The sequence below is a fragment of the Liolophura sinensis genome, chromosome 6, assembly GCF_032854445.1.
Source record: "Liolophura sinensis isolate JHLJ2023 chromosome 6, CUHK_Ljap_v2, whole genome shotgun sequence".
NCBI lineage: Eukaryota > Metazoa > Mollusca > Polyplacophora > Chitonida > Chitonidae > Liolophura > Liolophura sinensis.
In genome coordinates, this window is record NC_088300.1 from 73,317,942 (window position 1) to 73,327,742 (window position 9,801).

Sequence of the window (9,801 nt, forward strand, 5' to 3'; positions counted from 1 at the left end):
TTGTACGTTTAGACATGACACTCAAGGTCTACTAAAATCCTGGACCTGAAATGCCAACGAATACACGGACTGATCCGACTCACGATTTATGTCCCTTGCATCAATGCTCGCAAGATGATGTTTACATGTTTAAGCTTATTTATGTATTGCTTTGACGGGCATGCTTAACCACACTCAAGAATATTTCACATATACGACGGATGCCAGTTTTATGAATTTGTGGCGGGAGGAGTGCATATTCTAACTGTTGTACTCCAATTAGCATTCTAAGAGTTAGATGATTTTTTTTATGTCTTAATCAGTTTATGACCCGCACATTACATGTTTTCCTCTTCATTTGTTTAGGATGTTGAGGTATAAATTTAGGCCTACACACTTTGTTCTAGATTGGATGGCATTTCATCATGTACATCTGTCATCATGAATGGGAGTTCAGACTCACTATACAGGTTGCTCTCATGCAGGTATGTTGAATTCCTTTGAGTGAAGCGGCAGAACGTTATAAAATTTGGGGGCCGGAGCTGAGGCAGCGGAAGTAGTGCCCAAACCTCTCAGGCGAGGGGCGGGGGAGGCCCAGGCCCTGGAAGCTCTTGCCATGTATATCGCTGGAGACACAATTTATGCGATTTCTGGTGAAAAAAATTGTGACAAATTCGGGATAAACTGCATGTTGTCCTTGAGCATTTTTATCTAAACCGCTTAGCCCATGTTATAGCTCTGCCCACTTTTCCCATGTATTGTTTTAATGTTGTTGTATCGGTATGTTAAATGTAATAACAGCACAGCACTTTGAGAAATTCTAGACCAGTAACGTTAATTCCACCTGAGCCATGGGTGAGGTGGCGGGTAAAGGTCCTTCGCTTATTACAGATGGCCACTTCCCATCTATCACACTGTTGTTGCTGCTTTGCTTTTACTCTGTGTTGCGCATCTTTAATTATACTGGTACCATAGTGTACATAGGCATATATAGATATTATTCCACATGTATATATTGTGTTCACATTAACGGTAAATTGACCCTTCGGTAACTATACTGTGCACGTTTTGCCTTCTAGCCAAAAGTAGGGCCTACCTAAACCGAGGGTGACATTTTTCAGGGTTGAAACTGTGGCTTATGTAGCCAAAGTTCAAATCACCAAGCCATGGTTATGGTTCAAACCATAGGCCTGTTGATCATAGAAAACATGTAGACTTATGTCCACCTCCAAGGACAAATTGCTTACTGGTGTTTGCACACGGTCATATAAACCACCCTCTAAAAAAAAGAAAAAACTTTCAAGCCATATGTCAGTGGGAAAAAGCAAAATGAAATACCATTTCATGTATAAAATATTCTTTATTTAGATCTATAAAACATGGCAGAGAAGGTGCATGTACTACACCATACACTATGGGATACCTGTAGGTAGGCCTATCTGGTCTTACATCATTGTGGTATGTCAACAGATTTACATAGTAAAATCTCTGGTATCAAACTCTTGTACAGCCATGATGAAAGCATCAAGATTTATCTCAATCCATGAAAATCTTGATTCAGTATAAACACCAAATATATTCAAGTCCAGATAAGGAAGCACTTTCCAACATGAATCATTTATTTAACACACTGTGTTTTATGCCATACTTAATACTTCACTTATATACATGTATGATGGCAGCCAGCATTATGGTGGAAGGAAATCAGGCAGGACCATACCACCTTCCGCAGGTTGCCTCAAGTTCTGAACAATTTTTTTAGTCAAATGACGACGAGGAGTTATTAGATGTGCATACATATACTGTTTCTCTTGTGGCAGAGCGAGTTGATTGAAGTATAATGCTGAAGACACTAGACATGACACCCCACTTAGCCACATTATACATGGACCCATGGATAGCAGACTGTGCTAGAACATGGACATTCATCATAGCACACCACTAAATAACGAACAACAATTACAAAATAAAAGATATTTCAAAACAAAACAATATTTAAAGATATTAACATGGCATCTAACATAGAAAAACAATTTACATACAGGCCTACACATGTCATAATCATAACAGTAAAGTGTAACAGCAATAACAACATCAATACCCCCAAGAAAGCAGTGATCAAAAATACCCTTTACAGTATTGCACACTGATATAAGAAGCTTCGGGTATATTGAGTGATACAATAAATCTAGCTACTTTTACTAATGGCACACATATCAAGGCATATACTGTACAAACTAATTTATGGGCATGAAAAAGACCTGCCTAACATGGCTTCTTCATAATGCCCAATTTTATTTATGATAAACTGTTTTCTTAGTCAACAACAACAGTTATCCTATGTCGATATCAAAACATTTCATGCATAATAAAAATGAATAAGACTGATATTTAGAATCCTAAACAAAAGACACTGCAGGCATAAATTGCGCAAGTGGCTAAGTTATTGTTCATGAGACAGAACTCTCCCTTGCTGTCTAAACATCAATTTTTAGCCAACATATATGTACTTAAAAGAGGAAACGGTCAATTTGAGCTGTAGTCCTTAAGACTGAAAATTGAGCGACACTGAGTGTTCTTTAATACATCATAAACTGAGACATGGCAGCTGAAATAGAACTCTTCCATGAATACAAAGTTATTTCGAAACCTGCATAGTGTTCTTTAATTAGTGGTCTTGTGATTCCCCGTTTTCAACAAACACCAGGTTCTCTTTATAATTATCCTTCCCTTTAATATACCCAGTTTTTCATACTTGTCACACCCTACTTTTCTATAGGCTTTAGCACTGTGTACTTCTTTCTGTGGCACAGGCTAGCAATGCCACATATTGAATGTAGGCCTACACACCTCTCCTCCATTACGAGACTGTTGCTGAGAAACAAATCTGACTACCATGTCATAAGTCACAGCTTGATGGCAGGTACTTGTCATGCCTTGACGGCAGGTATGTGTCACGCCTTGACAGCAGGTACGTGTCACGCCTTGATGGCAGGTATGTGTCACGCCTTGACAGCAGGTACTTGTCATGCCTTGACGGCAGGTACGTGTCGCCTTGATGGCAGGTACTTGTCATGCCTTGATGGCAGGTACGTGTCACGCCTTGACGGCAGGTACGTGTCACGCCTTGACGGCAGGTACTTGTCACGCCATGACGGCAGGTACGTGTCACGCCTTGACGGCAGGTACGTGTCGCCTTGATGGCAGGTACGTGTCACGCCTTGACGGCAGGTATGTGTCACGCCTTGACGGCAGGTATGTGTCACGCCTTGACTGCAGGTACTTGTCATGCCTTGACCGCAGGTATGTGTCATGTCTTGATGCCGTGTATATGATACGTGTCACACCTTGACAGCAGGTATATTTATTTGATTGGTATTTATACCATAGTGACGGAAGGTATATGTCAGAAGTAAAGCGCAAGGAATGAGGATCACTGGCTGCTGATTACAGAACACATTATGACACAGTTCTGCACAAGAGGCTCACTGCAATCCAAATCAGTGAAGTGCGCGCAACACCATGGCTCTCTATAAATAAAATACACAACCTGCCCAGGGTCTACGAGCAAAAAGACATAACTTTATATCTAAAGTTTCTACATCAAACCATTTCAAAGTACCAGTAGGTATAGAGTTGGACTAGATCAATTTTGTCGGAAAATTTGTGGGACACACTGGCGACGGTGCTGCACTCTGTCAGATGTTGTAAGGAGGGAGAGGTGTATATTACCATCCATGCACATATCAATAAAATATAAGCTATATAATCCAATACAAACATTTCATAAATAACTCATGCAGTGAAGATTGAATCCTAATTTAACGATGTACACTGTACACACTTACAACTTAAAAACTGATTTAATACACACTAAAGGGCTGAGAGAATAGAACAATTTGAATGAATTAAAATTTATCACATTTGTACACACCAGTTTATTTCACAGTGTAACTTCATAGACCATGATAATTATCAATGGAAACAACAGCTTAATTGTGTAAGAAATGTTTATAATAACCTAGATTTGGTAGCAGGACTACCAGAAAGCTTGTCTGTTGGAGAATTGTGAATGCAAAACTTTATCTCAATACATTATATATTTGCCTAACGGAGATTCTAAATAACAAAAGAGATGTGAATGTTCAGAATTTGGTCATTTACGGTAGTATCAACAAAAGAATAGTACGATCAATAATAGAGTTTATTTATTTATTTGATTGGTGTTTTATGCCGTACTCAAGAAATTTCTTCAACAATAGGACGTCCCCCTTGGGTTATTGTGTTTAACATTCAGATGAACCCCAAACTGCTACATGCCATTTGCTACACCCTGATAACAGGTACAAGTAAGTACACATCTTGATGGCTGGTACATGTAAGTACACACCCTGATAGCAGGTACAAGTAAGTATACACCTTGATGGCAGGTATGTCTCACACCTTGATAAGAGGTATGTGTCACATTTTGACAGCAGATATGTGGCACACCTCTACGCCAGGTACATGGTATGTGTCACACTTCGATGGAAGTTATGAGTCACACTTTGATGGAAGGTATGTGTCACACTTTGATGGTACACCACAGTAGCTACATGTATAATGACAACATCTGTGGTAAAATTCCTATTTCTGCACTGATTATGGTTTACTCTTATTTTCCGCACCCAGGAAGTAGAACGATTCCCCTTTACAAAATCTTTGGCATGACAGAAGGAATGGACTTGGGTCTCTCATGAACTCTTTAACAGTGTACATGATAAGTATATATATGCTACATTTTTCAGGATTCCCTCTACACTGTTTTGTCAACAGGTGACTATAAATTTGCTTGAAATCAACATGTTTTTTTTGCAACAAAAACACCAAAGCCTCAAAATACAAATAACAATGTTGAAACACTTATGAAAAATCCATGGGTCTACAAATACCACAGTCATTTTAATAAATTTCTATAACATAGTATACATTAGATTCTTGGCTTGCAGAAATGTGGAGAAAACCTCTCCATACTCCTACATGTACTTCCTCATTTTCCACTGTTTTCTTTTTGCATAGAATGTTTTACTCTGCTATTTTATAAAAGAAGAATGAGTCTCTGATGACTGGAAAACAACCCGTCAAAAGATGTACTAGTACCAACAGAGAGTCATCAACTAGCGGCAAACTGCTGGCAGTATGGACAGTCATGATGGTACATTAAAATCCTCTGAATCAGGTCCTGGCACTGGCAGGAGTGCAGTACCCTAACCAAGTGGCCCAGATTCCTCCCACGTCCAACCATCTCCTGAATAATACAATGTGTCTCACCAAAAAACATGTCTCCTCTCTTCTTATGCCTACAAGACAACAAAATCACAAACATTTTTTGTGTGCTGACTAAAAAATCTCAGCAATAAACTGAAGTACACTGGTAATAATTACTCAAGACCAGTAGTTTTGTAATCTATGATATTCGGTGTGTTGGACTGGTAATAGTTACTCCAGAACAGTAGTTGTGAAATCTGAGATATTCAATGTGTGGATGGGTAATAGTTACTCTTGAACAGTAGTTGTGAAATCTGAGATATTCAATGTGTTGGACGGGTAATAGTTACTCCAGAACAGTAGTTGTGAAATCTGAGATATTCAAATTGTTGGACTGGTAATAGTTACTCTTGAACACTGTTGGACTGGTAATAGTTACTCCAGAACAGTAGTTGTGAAGTCTGAGATATTCAATGTGTCGGACTGGTAAAAGTTACCCTTGAACAGTATTGGACTGGTAATAGTTACTCTTGAACAGTTGTTGTGAAATCTAAGTTATTTGACATGTTGGACTGGTAACAGTTACTCTTCAACAGTAGTTGTGAAATCTGAGATATTCAATGTGTGGATGGGTAATAGTTACTCTTGAACAGTAGTTGTGAAATCTGAGATATTCAATGTGTTGGATGGGTAATAGTTACTCCTGAACACTGTTGGACTGGTAATAGTTACTCTTGAACAGTAGTTGTGAAATCTGAGATATTCAATGTGTTGGACTGGTAATAGTTACTCTTGAATACCGTTGGACTGGTAATAGTTACTCTTGAACAGTTGTTGTGAAATCTGAGATATTCAATGTGTTGGACTGGTAATAGTTACTCCTGAACACTGTTGAACTGGTAATAGTTACTCTTGAACAGTTGTTGTGAAATCTGAGATATTCAATGTGTTGGACTGGTAATAGTTACTCTTGAACACTGTTGGACTGGTAATAGTTACCCTTGAACAGTTGTTGTGAAATCTGAGATGTTCAATGTGTTGGACTGGTAATAGTTACTCCAGAACAGTAAATGTGAAATTTGAGATATTGAATGTGTTGGACAGGTAATAGTTACTCGAGACAAGTAGTTCTGAAATCTAAGTTATTCGACATGTTGAAATGGTAATAGTTACTCCAGTCCAGTAGCTGTGAAATCCACATTATTTGACGTGTTGAAGATTACTACCGATGACTCTATACCCAGGCGTCATTTCTGCTATACTCACTCTATATATTTAATCTCTGTCATAGTATACCCCTCTGCTTTTGCCAAAGCCACCCAGGACTTGTATCCATATATAGGAGCTGGATCCAGCCTCACAGCAATACATTGCAGAACATCATCATAGTGTTCCACATCAGACAGAGGGCTTGTGCATTGCTCAGGGGAACCTGATGACACAAGATACAGGATACACATATATCTGAATCTGCAGACACAAGATACAAGATACACATGTATGTATATCAGGGGAATCTGCAGTCACAAGACACACATATATCAGGGGGATCTGTGGACACAAGACACAAATATATCAGGGGATCTGTGGACACAAGACAGACATATATCAGGGGAATCTGTGGACACAAGACACACATATATCAGGGGGATCTGTGGACACAAGACACACATATATCTGGGGTATCTTTAGACACAAGACACACATACATCAGGGGGATCTGATGACACAAGACACATATATCAGGGGGATCTGTGGACACAAGACACATATATCAGGGGGATCTGTGGACACAAGACACATATCAGGGGGATCTGTGGACATCAGACAGACACATATCAGGGGAATCTGTGGACACAAGTCACACATATATCAGGGGGATCTGTGGACACAAGACACATTTCAGGGGGATCTGTGAACACAAGACACAAAAATATCAGGGGGATCTGTGGACACAAGACACACATATATCAGGGGGATCTGTGGACACAAGACACACATATATCAGGGGAATCTGTGGACACAAGACACATATCAGGGGGATCTGTGGACACAAGACACACAAATATCAGGGGGATCTGTGGACACAAGACACACATATATCAGGGGAATCTGTGGACACAAGACATACATATATCAGGGGAATCTGTGGACACAAGACACACAAATATCAGGGGGATCTGTGGACACAAGACACACAAGTATCAGGGGGATCTGTGGACACAAGACACACATATATCAGGGGAATCTGTGGACACAAGACATACATATATCAGGGGAATCTGTGGACACAAGACACAAATATCAGGGGGATTTGTGGACACAAGACACTTATGTCAGTGGAAACTGTGGACACAAGACACACATATATCAGGGGAATCTGTGGACACAAGACACACATATATGAAGGGGATCTGTGAACACAAGACACACATATATCAGGGGGATCTGTGGACACAAGACACACTTATGTCAGTGGAAACTGTGGACACAAGACACACATATATCAGGGGGATCTGTGGACACAAGACACACATATATCAGGGGAATCTGTGGACACAAGACACACATATATGAAGGGGATCTGTGAACACAAGACACACATATTTCAGGGGGATCTGTGGACACAAGACACACATATATCAGGGGAATCTGTGGACACAAGACACACATATATCAGGGGAATCTGTGGACACAAGACACATATCAGGTGGATCTGTGGACACAAGACACGCTTATGTCAGTGGAAACTGTGGACACAAGACACACATATATCAGGGGGATCTGTGGACACAAGACACACATATATCAGGGAATCTGTGGACACAAGACACACATACATGTATATGAGGGGGATCTGTGGACACAAGACATACATTTATCAGGGGGATCTGTGGACACAAGACACACTTATGTCAGTGGAAACTGTGGACACAAGACACACATATATCAGGGGAATCTGTGGACACAAGACACACATATATGAGGGGAATCTGTGGACACAAGACACATATCAGGTGGATCTGTGGACACAAGACACACATATATCAGGGGAATCTGTGGACACAAGACACACATATATCAGGGGAATCTGTGGACACAAGACACATATCAGGTGGATCTGTGGACACAAGACACACATATATCAGGGGAATCTGTGGACACCAGACAGACATATATCAGGGGAATCTGTGGACACAAGACACACATATATCAGGAGGATCTGTGGACACAAGACACATGTCCACACCATATTGATGGGAGGAAAGTGGTCTTCAATGAATGTCAGACTGCGCAACAGGCCACATGTGCTTTGTCAGTGATTTACCTTCACTAAGGCACCAAGGACAGTGACAACATGAGAAAATACAAATTCCCTCACGAAGGCCGGGTTTGAACCTGTACTTTCCTAATTAAGTGTAACATACAAGTCTCATCTGAAATAAATACTGAGGTACATTACAAGAGATTTATACCCACCAACTTCAGTTACTTGGCCACTCCGACTGCCTTCAGGCAGAGAGTCGGCTTCAAAGATGTTTGTGGGAAGGGTAGATTGTTTATTTCTGTCTTCGTCTGCACCTGCCAAAGTTGAATTTAATATGTTAAAAACATATAGGTATAATTATGCTGTTGCATACATGCCATTCAGAATGAAGAGGATAGTCCAATGACTGGTTGACCCGTATCAGTATAATGGCTCAGGCGGGGCGGCTTACTTCCCTTCGGTAAGTTGTCTCAGTGAAGCAGCACTAGATAAAAGAGTGGTGGAAATCCGTCCTGCAACAAGGAGGTACATTACATACACCCTGAAGGATTCCTTCGTCGTCATGTGACTGAAAAATTGTTAAGTACACTGTTAAACTCCAAGCACTCACTCACAGATTTTGCCTTAGGCAAGACAAAATGTGTTCTGTAACCCTCTGACACAAGACTTTAAGAAATACATGTAGCAATTGCTGCTCACTGAGTACATTTGTACTTGGCACAGACTGGTGTTAACAACATAAGACAAGATAAGGTCTGAAATGGTGGATTTTGAGTCTGATTTCTGAACTGATGTCTGGTGTTCTTTAATACACTTGTCTAGGGGTCGACAGGACTCACCAATTGCAGCTGTAACCAGTACTACACTGGCTGCAATTGTAACCAGTACTACATTGGCTGCAGCTGTAACCAGTACTACACTGATGAGTCCTGTGGCCTTTTCAGGCCACATCAAAGAAAACCCAACTCACTAAATCAACTGGAACAATATCAAGACCCTTAACACCAACTTACATCACTGGAAACAAAGAAAACTACAAGAATCCCTTAACCCAGCCCTCAATAGAGACATGGGTATCTACCTGCCATCTCCTTATGATCTGTTAATCCTCCAGCAACCCCACAGAGCCTAATCCGATTATATGTATACCATTCTACTTGTTACTGATTTATTTTAGATAAACTTTCCATTGTTTATCCTTTGTTTATACTTTGTTAAACTTTTGAACTCTGTTATCTCTCTTTGACACTTGTAACTCAGGCTGTGGATATATAAACTTTTACTGATCTCAACCAATTTAAAATGAT

The 9,801-nt window shown here is 40.2% G+C and overlaps 1 long non-coding RNA gene across 1 annotated transcript; it reads right to left on the reverse strand.

Moving 5' to 3' along the window:
• Positions 1–3,211: 3,211 nt before the first annotated feature.
• LOC135468548 (uncharacterized) lies at positions 3,212–9,016 on the reverse strand. The gene is made up of 3 exons (XR_010444234.1): positions 8,707–9,016; positions 6,493–6,658; positions 3,212–5,318 (listed from the first exon to the last, which is right to left on the reverse strand). It is a non-coding gene; the product is annotated as an uncharacterized LOC135468548 (long non-coding RNA).
• Between the last annotated feature and the right edge of the window lie 785 nt (positions 9,017–9,801).